This window comes from Cydia strobilella, chromosome 12, assembly GCF_947568885.1.
Source record: "Cydia strobilella chromosome 12, ilCydStro3.1, whole genome shotgun sequence".
NCBI lineage: Eukaryota > Metazoa > Arthropoda > Insecta > Lepidoptera > Tortricidae > Cydia > Cydia strobilella.
Genome location: NC_086052.1, coordinates 766,529 through 779,121, shown reverse-complemented (window position 1 = coordinate 779,121; position 12,593 = coordinate 766,529). Strand labels below are relative to the sequence as shown.

General features: G+C 37.6%; 1 protein-coding gene across 1 annotated transcript in view; it reads left to right on the top strand.

The window, feature by feature from the left end:
- Window positions 1-12,593, top strand: part of LOC134745937 (5-hydroxytryptamine receptor) — a 174,727-nt gene that overhangs the window by 54,810 nt on the left and 107,324 nt on the right. The gene's annotated exons all lie outside the window — the stretch shown is intronic.

Here is a 12,593-nt window from a genome sequence, read left to right as displayed (position 1 = left end):
CGAAAGCTTTAGATCCACAAGCTGTAGTCCACGTGCTTCTTGTAAAGTCCAGCTATCGCTTTACAAGAGCTAATAAAATCACCGTACACTGTCTTGTACTAACCGTACAATTATAGTCGTATTTAAAGCTCCTAAGACCATGATACTGGTGAAATGGTCCCACTGGACTAAAGCCATAATGTTCACGTATTCACGGTCCTAGGTTCCCTAGCGTATTAAATTTTTTGGACAGGCATTGCAATCAACCAATATGAGATAGCCACTAACCTTGAGCACACGCCGATGATTTCCAGGGCCTTGAGAGGTCGTCACACACGCCTTGTAAACTTATTGTTCGCAAGCACCACCGAAATACCGAATTTTGGAAATATTAACACACAGAGGAGCATGCGTTGCAGGCCGCGCCCAAACCGAAGTGATTGACAGTCAGAGGTGTTGAATCTACCTCCGAATTTGCTCCGAAACGGCATACCCTCATATTAAAAAGATTACAATGATATGAATAATGAATGAAATTTGATTTCTTTAAACCAGAAATGTAAAGCTTTCTAGGGAGGGTGACAAGGAGGTTGTCAGTTTTAATTTCGACTTTCCTTTTCTAATCTTGATCGAGATGTCATATAGGTATTCGTATAAGCCAATTGTGTGCACAAGCAACTAGAACTTTCGTTAATTATTTATCCAATAACGAACGTGACTATAGCACTAAGTAAATGGAACACAGTAACAGTTTTATATAATCGCCGTAAGATATCGGAGCGGGCAAGGTGTCCACAAATATCTGAACAAAGCCTCCATTATTACGTTAAAGTTCGTGGAATGAAATTTATGAGCGCCTTGGCCGCACCGATATATCTAATTGATGGTGACTGTACAAATAAGTAAGGCATAAATCAGTCGCAAGCCACACAAACTGAAAATACCTACATGAAATTTACAATCACATTTCACATAAAATTTACAATCGAAATAAATTCGCGATAGACCCGATTGTAAATGTGATTTAATATGTGTTCAAAACGCGAAAGTTTTAAATGTTAATTAGGTATGTACCTTATTTACCAAGGATTTCTCCTTGTATTGTGAACTTTAAGGTGCCAAATTTCCACAGGGCTCGGACCTCTAGCCTAATATGTACATATCCATGTTATGTTTTATTTCTTTTTAGGTATTAGTTTTAGTTTTGTAGGTAGTTTAAAATTAAAACTTTAGGTTATTTTTTAAATGATTATGTTATTATATTTAAATATTAAATTGCTTTTAAATAGGTGCCAAATAATATTTAAATACTTACTGTACTTCCTACCTTCTTTAAACTAGTATACTATACTAAATACATTAACAGTGTATATGTCTAAGATTATACAGTATGAACCCGTTCCTCTGTCAATTTACCTTACTCGCGTGACATATATAGGTATAGCCCAGGGCGGTCCCCAGAGAAATATGAATGGCCTTCTACTAAGGTTCAGATTTATTTGCGCAATTTGCTCCAAAAGGAGCAATGTGCCCTCTCATCTCGTCAACCCTACGCCTATGATGGTCGCGATTTGTCGTTTGTCATAGTTTCACTCATTTTCTAACAAGTAAGCGGGAGAATTACGCATGAAAGATAGACGGGGGATTTCCGATTGAATTTCAAAATGGCGAAGTCTTTTTGAGTTTTTTTGTTTTTAGGTTAGGTAATGTTGCTCAAAGTGCAGAAAACTAACGTGAAAGTGTGCAGCTAATAAAGAATTAGTCTCAAAACGCGTTTAACCAATGTTTAGTCAATACCCGGCAGTCAAACGTGGCTATTTCAAGTCCAGCTATTACTTTACTAAAAGCAACTACCGAGCAAATTCAAGCGAAAGACACCACGAAGAAATCATACATTTGATAGAAGCCGTTTAAAAAAAGAAGACAGACGGTGAAAGTGCAACCATCGCGAACAAGTGAGCATTTGACGGAACATGTCATTTGTCAGCTTTATTAAATTGTCGACGTGATTTGAGAAATGCGAGAGGCATTTGTTATTTATAGAGGAGCGATGGATCTTAAAATACTTACTCATTGTTTGGGTTATACATAGTGTTAGGTTGTATTATAATTTTTTGTTGAAACAGATGTTAATCATTATTTTAGTGCACTTCAACATTATATCCAGGGCAGTTTAAAACAAGATAAAAAAAGCCGTGTGGCTATAATTAGACATAAGTACCTACAGGTGCTGATAGAATTGAGCACTCGAGCAGAATATTGAGCATTCGCAGTTTTTAAGCAGACTCAGCGTATTGTTCGACAAACGCTAGTTCCATCACGCTCCGCGATTGTAGCGCCATTTATGGTCCAACTAAATTGGTTGTTCAATACTTACGCTATAGAATTTCCAATTTAGCAAGAACCCTAAATGGCATAACTGTATATTATTTGTAATTAGCAAAATAGGGATTGTATCGTCCGAAATACCTAAATGTTTTTTTTATAACAATCCCGCTGGTTACTGTACATTATTCTGCTCGCGAGAATACTCATTACAAGAAAATGCTCAAGTCTAGCAGAATCTTAACTATAAAAACTCAGAATCGAAACAAGCATTTTGTGTTTATATTTTACATTAAAAAAAATATACAGATTAAACAGCAATACCGCAATAAACATAAAAGTCGTAATTGCTCTCCAAAAGCCCTATTCAATCTTTACGTCATGACACAAATATGTTGTTACTTATTTGGTATCTGACTTAAGTAAGAAACCAGAAACCAGTTCGAAACGAAAGTTCTCAAACCCTATAAAATTTGCCGAAAGAAAATTACTCCCTCGAAGTCGAGAATCGAATTCTGAATTCTGTAATCAAGATACAAACTAAATTAACTGAAGGTGAATCGACCAATTTCAGATCTCAAGCGTTTTCAGTGGCGCATTTTTGGGGAGTCGTAAGGAACCATCAAGAAGCGATTACTTATACAATATACTAATATAGTTCGGATGTCAACTACAGCTGCACCGGTGTCATGGTCGCGTATTTGTCACTTGTCATATCATGCGTCACTTTCACACTTACGTACTTGTTAGAGCGTGACAGGTATGGTGACAAATGATAGGCCGTCCATCTTAGCCCCGCTGCATTACTGTTGCATCGTCGTTGTTGCCGCCGCTGTATCTGTCAAATTTCTTGATAATATTAGTGACGTTTGTCGCCGCAATACTGGTGCGATTGTGACGTTCATTCTGTCACTCATTTTATCATGGAAATTTACAGATACCGCGGTGGTAACAACAACAACAGTAGGTAATGCACCAGCAGTTAACATCTAAACGTAACTTTAAAAAGGCTTCTTAGATTTGGCAGAAGTTTTTAAATATCGTTAATAGTATTAACGATATTTAAAAACCAACACAATTTTATTTTACTTGGGTATTAATGGATATTAACTTAATACCCATTAATACCCAAGTAAAATAAAATTGTGTTGGTAACTAAGAGATGGCATTTGAATCTGACACGGAATCTTGAGTTTAACACATGTTCTGTCGCCATTTTATCAGTTTTATCACTGACCAACTCGTTTACCACCATTGTAGAACACACAAAAAGTTTAACCCGTGTCGATATCATCGGATTACAATTTTAAATGAGGCGGTGCCTTTTATCAGGAAAATAGCCAATATTTTCGTAGCCGCCGTGAATACTAAACTGGAGCCTATCTACATGGCTGAAAAGTTTAGGTTTTCATGCAAATTTGAGGCGCTTTATAGACACAGAGGCTCTTCCTATCGCTTCTTAGCGAGTCGAGCGGCATTCGAACTCAGTTTGTATTCCACTTTGTTTTTAGGGTTCCGTACCCAAAGGGTAAAAACGGGACCCTATTACTAAGTCTCCGCTGTCCGTCTGTCCGTCTGTCCGTCTGTCTGTCTGTCACCAGGCTGTACCTCGTGATCTTTGATAGCTACACAGCTGAAATTTTCACAGATGATGTATTTCGGTTGCCGCTTTAACAACAAATACGTCGGACTCACACACGAAGGGTTCCGTACCATTAACTATAAAAACGGTCACCCATCCAAGTACTGACCTCGCCCGACATTGCTTAACTTCGGTCAAAAATCACGTTTGTTGTATGGGAGCCCCACTTAAATCTCTATTTTATTCTGTTTTTAGTATTTGTTGTTATAGCGGCAACCGAAATACATCATCTGTGAAAATTTCAGCTGTCTAGCTATCACAGATCACGAGATACAGCCTGGTGACAGACGGACAGACGGACAGACAGACGGACAGCGGAGTCTTAGTAATAGGGTTCCGTTTTTACCCTTTGGGTACGGAACCCTAAAAATAACTGCAGCAGTATTGTATGAATTGTAGCTGGTTTCCGGATTTTTTTACATTTGCGGAAGCAATGCAGACAGCATTCTGCAGCAATGTCGCGCAGCATACTGAACGGTAACATTTAGCGGGCCACAGCGAGATAGGATGATAAACAGGTGAACGGTAGCAAAATTAAATCAAATCAACCCATTTTGCAAGTTCCAATAGGCCCGCCTGGTCAGCTTAAACGTTCGCCTACAAAGCAACAAGAATCAAAAAACTGTTAAAACTTTCTCAGAGCCCGTCATTGTGTGAGTGACGCCCGTCGAAACTTTTGCTTCGGAAAATTTAAAATGCCTATGGAAGAGATAATTGTTTTGTGCTTTAGGGCATCCGCTAGTTATCGCGGTTACACGGAGAAGGTATAGAAAAATAGTATGAACAACGCTAACTCGGACGCGTGTGACGGACTGCAATGGCACCGCGTGCGTGCGCCCGCTAGCCCCGCACCCGCGCCAGTTAGCGGCCGCCCTTCGGCCTTCGGCCTTCGTAGCCTAGTTGGTACCACGTACCTATAAAGCTGGAAGCCGTGCGTTTGAATTCTGGTAAGGGCATTCGTCCCAAATTCAAATTAATTTTCCAATAATCAAATTTAAATTGTCGTGTGTCATACACACATTAAACTATGGAGCGCTGTTCAGTGTAGTTTAGTCAGTGTAGTGCTTGAACATGGAGACCTAGAACTCTCCGAAACATGTCGCGCGAGTATGTGATTAAAATCACTACGTAGTAGGTATAAAACAGTCGCTTTCGGCTGTATGTCTGTCCCTATGTATGCTTAGATCTTTAAAACTACGCAACGGATTTTGACCTATCGATAGAGTAATTCTTGAGGAAGGGGTTTAGTGTATAATTTGTGAAGGTTTTGTGTAACCCGTGCGAAGCTGGGGCTTCTGCTGTCCGAGGAAGCAACCTGTCAGCAACGGTCCCCGGTCGAATCCACTAGCCTCTTTGACAGAGCCCTGAAGGTGTGGGCACTGGGTCCCAACGGGGCGAGCGTTTCAACACCGAGCGAAAACTATATTCGTGGTAATAGTTATTATATACTTCCTGTATATTATTACATCACAGTTCACCACACGCTAAGCATCGGTGACACGCTCGGGCCCGCTGTGAGGAAATTGAACTTTGCAATTCAAATTGTCTATTGTCCGCATTCAGTCTGGGCTACCTTATGTCTTTATTCCATGTCCATTAGGGAATTATATTAATTTCTGTGGAACCGAACATTAAACAGAACAGGCTAATGTAAGGTAAATGTATGTTTAATTTGGGAAATTCAGGAGAAACGGTGTCTGTTTCTGATTTTAAAAGTTTGAAGGAAAGTATCAATTTGTCGGAAGTATCTATTCTGTTATATATTGTGTATGATTTTAATATTTATATTATCAGTGTACATTCGAATTCTATTAAAAAACCGGCCAAGTGCGAGTCGGACTCGCCCACCGAGGGTTCCGTACTTTTTAGAATTTCCATCTGTCCGTCTGTCTGTCACCAGGCTGTATCTCATGAACCGTGATAACTAGACAGTCGAAATTTTCACAGATGATGTATTTCTGTTGCCGCTATAATAACAAATACTAAAAATGGAATAATATAAATATTTACATGGGGCTCCCATACAACAAACGTGATTTTTTTGCTGTTTTTTTTTTCGTAATGGTACGGAACCCTTCGTGCGCGAGTACCACTCGCACTGGGCCGGTTTTTGTTATTGTTGGGGTGTTGTGGGCCTGTGAGTGTCACGTTGACCAGTTTTCATTTTCAGTTTACCCGTGAACAAGATGCATGTAACTGAGTCGTAAAAATATAAGTGTAATATATAGGTATAATATATTTACATACAAAACGAATGTTTTATACCTAACTCAGAAACAAATATTTGTGATAAACATCCAAATAAATGCCCTCCCATCGAACCCGGGACCTGCATCGTAGGCAGGGCTACCGACTAGGCGAGGAGGCTGTCAAGATTTCAGGATCATACTTTTTTACCAATTGAGTATCTCCCAGTATCGTGTAATCTGCGTCCAAGGTATAAATTAGTATAGAATGGGCTTACGTCGCGGAGGTACGTTCCACACGGGCGGTTCCAATTATGGGTATGGGTAGGGTTGTCACTTGTCACAAACGTATGCTGATAATTATTCTTCATGAAATAAATTACTGTGTCTGTCAGGACTGTCTGTGTGTGTGTTACCTTTTACATTTTGTTAATAGGTATAGATAACTATACAGGCCAATTTGAACGTACACTGACATTAAAATTACATCCAAATAATGTCATTCGATTATCATGCGATTAGCTCGCATGATTACATGTAGGTATCGGCGCCAGCGAGACGTACGATAAATTAATGACATCATTCAGATATCATTCTGATGTGTTGTACTTTCGAATGGGCCTGATAGTTCTGAAGATATTTTTTTAGGAGGCTTTTTAAGTTTGAATCCTACACGGGTCGAGAGCACAGCGAGTGTAATTCAATTCAGTTTAAACTATTTATTTCGAAACACCACACACACACACCATTGTTAGTAAATATATTTTTTTTTTTACTAGCCTAATTTAGTGTCCCACTGCTGGGCAAAGGCCTCCCCTCGTTTCCTCCACTCGACCCTGTCGTTTGTGGTGTCCCGCCAATCCGGATAAAATGCGTCCAAGTCGTCCCGCCATCTCCTTTTCGGCCTGCCTGAATATATTAAAAAACTTTTTTTTACATTTACATGTGTATTGTGTATCAATAACCTGAGTAATAATAATAAAAGTGGCATCAATTTTTGTCTTATTACAGTTTTTTTATGGTACAATCTTGAAAATAATGTGCGATTAAATGTACTGCACGTTACCGCGATCGTATCATATCATTATGTAAAAGTATATTTGTAACTTTTTTTATGATTTTACATACACAGAAGGTTGGCATCGTAAAAAATGATATACGGTATTCTTCATCCCGAAAATGCATATTTCCCGAGGGACACGAAAAATTCGGTCAAGTCGATATTAGTGAAACTATGTTTTTTTTCGCTTACATCTAACAGATTGAAAAGTAAATGTAGCAACTGTGGTAAGGTATTTTGTTTTTTTAAGATATTACGAAAATATCTATTGTTTTTCTCCTCTATAATACACCCATAATTATCTAATTTCAGTAGTGGAAACTGTTATGGCTTATGTTTGTATTTAAGTGTAATTATATATGTGTCATTTTTCGCTGTTTGTTTCCCATTATCAATAAATAAAATAAAATAAAAATAATGGCATTACTTAAGTTAATAAGGTTAAGCTTAAGTGAAGGAAGCGAAAGAGGTATGTCAGGATCGTAGCAAGTGGAAATCCGTGGTCTCTGCCTACCCCTCCGGGAAATAGGCGTGATTATATGTATGATTATATTTAATAAGGTCTACGAAATATAAAGTCCAATCCTCAAATATAAAAATATTCTCCAAGAATAGCCCGGCAAACCAAATTTGTCAGTAAATCAGAACAAAAAAAACTACTCGTCCGTTTCTTTTGGGCTATTAGTTTAGTACTAGCGTAACACAATAGTTATTTGTTATACAAGGGTGCAAAGTTGTATTTTACCCGCTAGTGTGGAATTGAAACACGAGCAAGCGAAAGGATTCTATAGTTGAACCACGAGCGAAGCGAGTGGTTCTAAAATAGAATCCTGAGCGTAGCGAGTGTTTTAACACACGAGAAGTAAAATACATTTGCACCCGTGTGTAACACAAAACTTTTCCCCTCACTATAGCGAGGAAAGTGCAACATCCACAGGCGTTAGATCATCTTCATCAACTGGAATCACTCATTTTTTTACGATATTATAACAAAAAACTGGAAATTCTATACTTTTACGTGAGAAGTTTTTAAGTAAAAATTTTGTTGACAATGTTGACATTTCTGACGTATGAAATTTCAATGATGCGTTTTGAAATTGCATCGACTTAACTTGTGCGGTCAGAATTATATTTAACATAATTATTAAAAAACAAACGTTTATTATGGAATTTTAAGGTTTATGACTTAAAATCATTAAATACAGCTAAATCTGGTATTTTTTATTCGATTCTCAAACCGTTTATTTAATGAAAATTAATATCGAACGAATCATTATTATGAGCGTTTTACGTTTTGTTATCTGTCAAGCTACTTAAACACGCTCCATCTAAGGTCAAATTACTTTCCCCACTAGTGGATAAAATGCGTTTTTCCCCGCTTGTTTTAAAGGATAAAAGACGGCTTTCCGAGGTAGTGAGGGGAAAAGAGTATGATTCTCTCTGTCTATGTTTGAAGTCAGTCATTTTCAAATTTAATATGACATTGACATCCCTACAAGTAGCTATGAAATTTAATATTAATAAGGAAAAATAAATATGTAAGTACTAAATTGTTTGATAGGGCTCATAATATTGTATCGAAAATATAATAAAAACACACACAATATTATCGCACACGCAATGTCAAGCCACGTGAGAGACTTCACGCACTAAATACAAAATTGGACACATTTTAATTGATAACTTTGTGGACTAATTTTAATGCTATACTAGCGAAAGAAAAAATACGAAAAAATATGTATACATATTACGAGACTTGGCTGAAACTGTTAAACAAAATATTGTCTAGAGACTTTTTTATTTATAAAAATTATAAACATTTAATCACCTCACTATACCTATATAGTGCAAAACTCAATGAATTTAGGCATTTCAGAAAAGTGTTGAGTACGCTATTTTTTACACTTCTGATAAAGCTAAGCAGCCGATATTTGGCATAATAACGTTTGAGAACTTAGCTTTAAATTCAACGGTATTCATATATAATAGAGATTTTTGGAGGTTATTAAGGTAGGTGTCATACGCGTCACAGGAATAACGTAGGCCTTTATGTAGAATGCCCTGCCTCAATATTTCTATAAAATGTTGAAACTAAAAAGTTTCTTATATGACAGAACACAGACAGAAACGGCTTGGGACAGAGTAGCGTGGATCTTTGGTGTCGGAGGCCAAGATCCACTTCGGGTCGTCGCGCCATAGCAGTAAGTAAGTAAGTATATATGTACTAATAATTTTCAAGTGAGAAATGCGACTGCGGAGACCCTAAATAAACCACCACATGGTTTTCGAATGCCCCATAACCAAGTATGACGGGTCATCCATGGATTTCAAAGACCTCACGAGCGACGCTATCGACTACTTACGGAATGCTAAATTTAAGTTATGATTTGCATGTTAATACTAAAAACACAGTGTATAATGCCATACGATAAAATAAATTTTCAAGTCGTCGTATGCTTATTTTGCCTTTCAAATAAAAATTAACGATTTCATTCTGTATCTATATGCATTTTAATTTATATGTAAAAAAATTAAAGCCTTTTCTACAACAACGATAGTTACATGAATCATTTATATAAATCTCTGTGGTTGGTATTAAAATGTATTCCAAGAATGTGTGTTTGTTGCCGGTCCCATATTGGGATACCCTCCTACAATTTAGGAGGGAATTAAATCTTCTCGGGTCCGTGGTGTAGGGTTGGAGCCGGCATAGTTTTTTTTTTTTTTTTTTTTTTTTTTTTTTTTTTTTTTTTTTTTTTTTTTTTTATCGCGTATATATATATATCTTTACTTGAAAAATAATTATAGTGTATAACTAGCCTTATGAACCGATTTTGCATGTACAACCAGCCTTAAAGTTTGTAGTCTATGATTGTTCATTATTTTAGTATGTGGGTATTTTTGCATTTTGTAATTTTTCCTCAGTCACCCGTTGACCACGAACGCTGTAAAGAGTTCGAAACGTCGGGATGTATTATAAATTCAATATACGCGATATAATCCGTTTTCATAGTTTTATTTCATGTATTCCAAGTTTAAAATGATAAATGGGTAAGCTCGACATTAATTTGGCATAATAAGTCATGTGTGGCGATATATCACACACAGGAAACACGAATGTACGTACGTACATTTTATTCCGCAGATGTCAAAATAAAAGACATGCGGTTTACAGGCGCAGCCTATGTTATTTCCACCGTTTTTTTTTATACTACGTCGGTGGCAAACAAGCATACTGCCCGCCTGATGTTAAGCAGTCTCCGTAGCCTATATACGCCTGCAACTCCAGAGGAGTTACATGCACGTTGCCGACCCTAACACTCCTCTCCCTCGAGCTCTAGCAACCTTACTCACCGGCAGGAACACAACACTATTAGTCGGGTCTAGTGTTATTTGGCTGCGGTTTATCAATAATTTATCGGTAAATAGACCAATCGCGTTAATGTTGTTCATAAGTAATCCTTACAAGTATTACTTTGTTGTTAACACCTTTCCTAACATAGTAATGTAATAAATAAAAAAGCAAGCGCCACAGACAAGAAAGGGAGTGACCCCCGTTCTGAATCATGGCTTGTCCAAGTCTCCATCGCCATACAGAGGGGTAACGCTGCTAGTGTGATGGGAACCTTTGGAACCGGCATGGCTCAGAACGGGTTTAAGTTTCTAATTTTTTATATTTCTTGTATTATAAAATAAGATTCTTTCAAAGTATGAAATAATAATAATTTATGAAAATAAAAATAAAAATAGTTAGAAAGGAGTAGTAGTAGTAAAACTCTTTATTGTACAAAAAGAAACATAAAATAAGAGAAAAAACGCATCATTTTTGTACAAAGGCAAAAGGTTATACCAAGTAAAGTGAAACGACTTTGATACCACACGCATTGCAAGTGTTATTTTAAACGTCAAACTTGACAAAATCATGACGTATTAAAAACACTTGCACTGAGCATGTTATCAAAATGGTTGCAGTCTTATCTTGGCCTAACTCTATGACCGTAAAATGAATAATTACAATTTTGATATAGTTTAATCACTTTTCTTTTTTCTTTTTAATCACTATAATACATCGAGAGAGAGAAGAGAGGTATGGGCACTGTGAATGACATTTCGCTTTGTGTGGTAGGGCACAGGACAGCGGATGTCATTCCAGATCTAGAGCAGAGCCCAACTGGGGAGGTACCTCCACCTCACAGAAAACCGCAGCCAAATAACACTAGACCCTACTCATAGTGTTGTGTTCCTGCCGGTGAGTAAGGTTGCCAGAGCTCGAGGGAGAGGAGTGTTAGGGTCGGCAACGCGCATGTAACTCCTCTGGAGTTGCAGGCGTACATAGGCTACGGAGACTGCTTAACATCAGGCGGGCCGTATGCTTGTTTGCCACCGACGTAGTATTAAAAAAAATTGAGGTAGCACTGGCGCTCTGATTCAAGAACTAAACCTGTCCTAACATTGCAATCTTTCTAATCGGCCACAAGAACAGCTAAGAATGTTAGATGGCCAATATTAGGCGAACCAATCTCATGACCGATTCGCCTTCTAAACAACACAACAAGTCATTAACAACCATTAAAGATCTGTACCTATTAATGATCTAGTAATTGCAATCTTTTTCTTTCATTGCAGTCGCGGTGTCGATTATGCTTCAATAAACACGAAAATGAAAGATTCTATTCTTTAATTTAAGTTGCTTACACTCATAAACATCAAAAATCGGCCAAGTGCGAGTCGGAGTCGTGCACGAAAGGTTCCGCACCATTGCCGTTTGCCAAACAACGGCAAAAAATATCACGTTTGTTGTATGGGAGCCCCCTTAAATATTTATTTTATTCTGTTTTAAGTATTTGTTGTTATAGGGGCAACAGGATACATCATCTGTGAAAATTTAAACCGTCTAGCTATCACGGTTCATGAGATACAGCCTGGTGATAGACAGACAGACGGACTGAGGAGTCTTAGTAATAAGGTCTCGTTTTTACCCTTTGGGTACGGAACCCTAAAAACTACCACCAATCCTAAAATCCCATGATTTCTCTCTTTTCTGTCATCTAAGTATGTGCCACATAATCATGGCTAAAGCGATTATTTGTGAGCACGTGAGCACGCTGGGGTAATCTGTGTTTAACCATGTGTGGGTACTTGGTATAAGTTATTAGAGTAAATAGGGGCGTATATCTTATAAGCTCTTAAGCTTCACATCCCTAAATGTAGGGGCAACTAGGTATGGCAATTAGAATAGAATAGAATATCATTTATTTCAGTACAAGATTTAGGTTTAGACACCCACACAACACAACAACAACAACAACAACACACAGCATTATATATTGTGTTATGTATTGTATAACTGTGAACGACAAGTACACAGTTATACAATACATACAGTGAAAGAAAGAGAAAA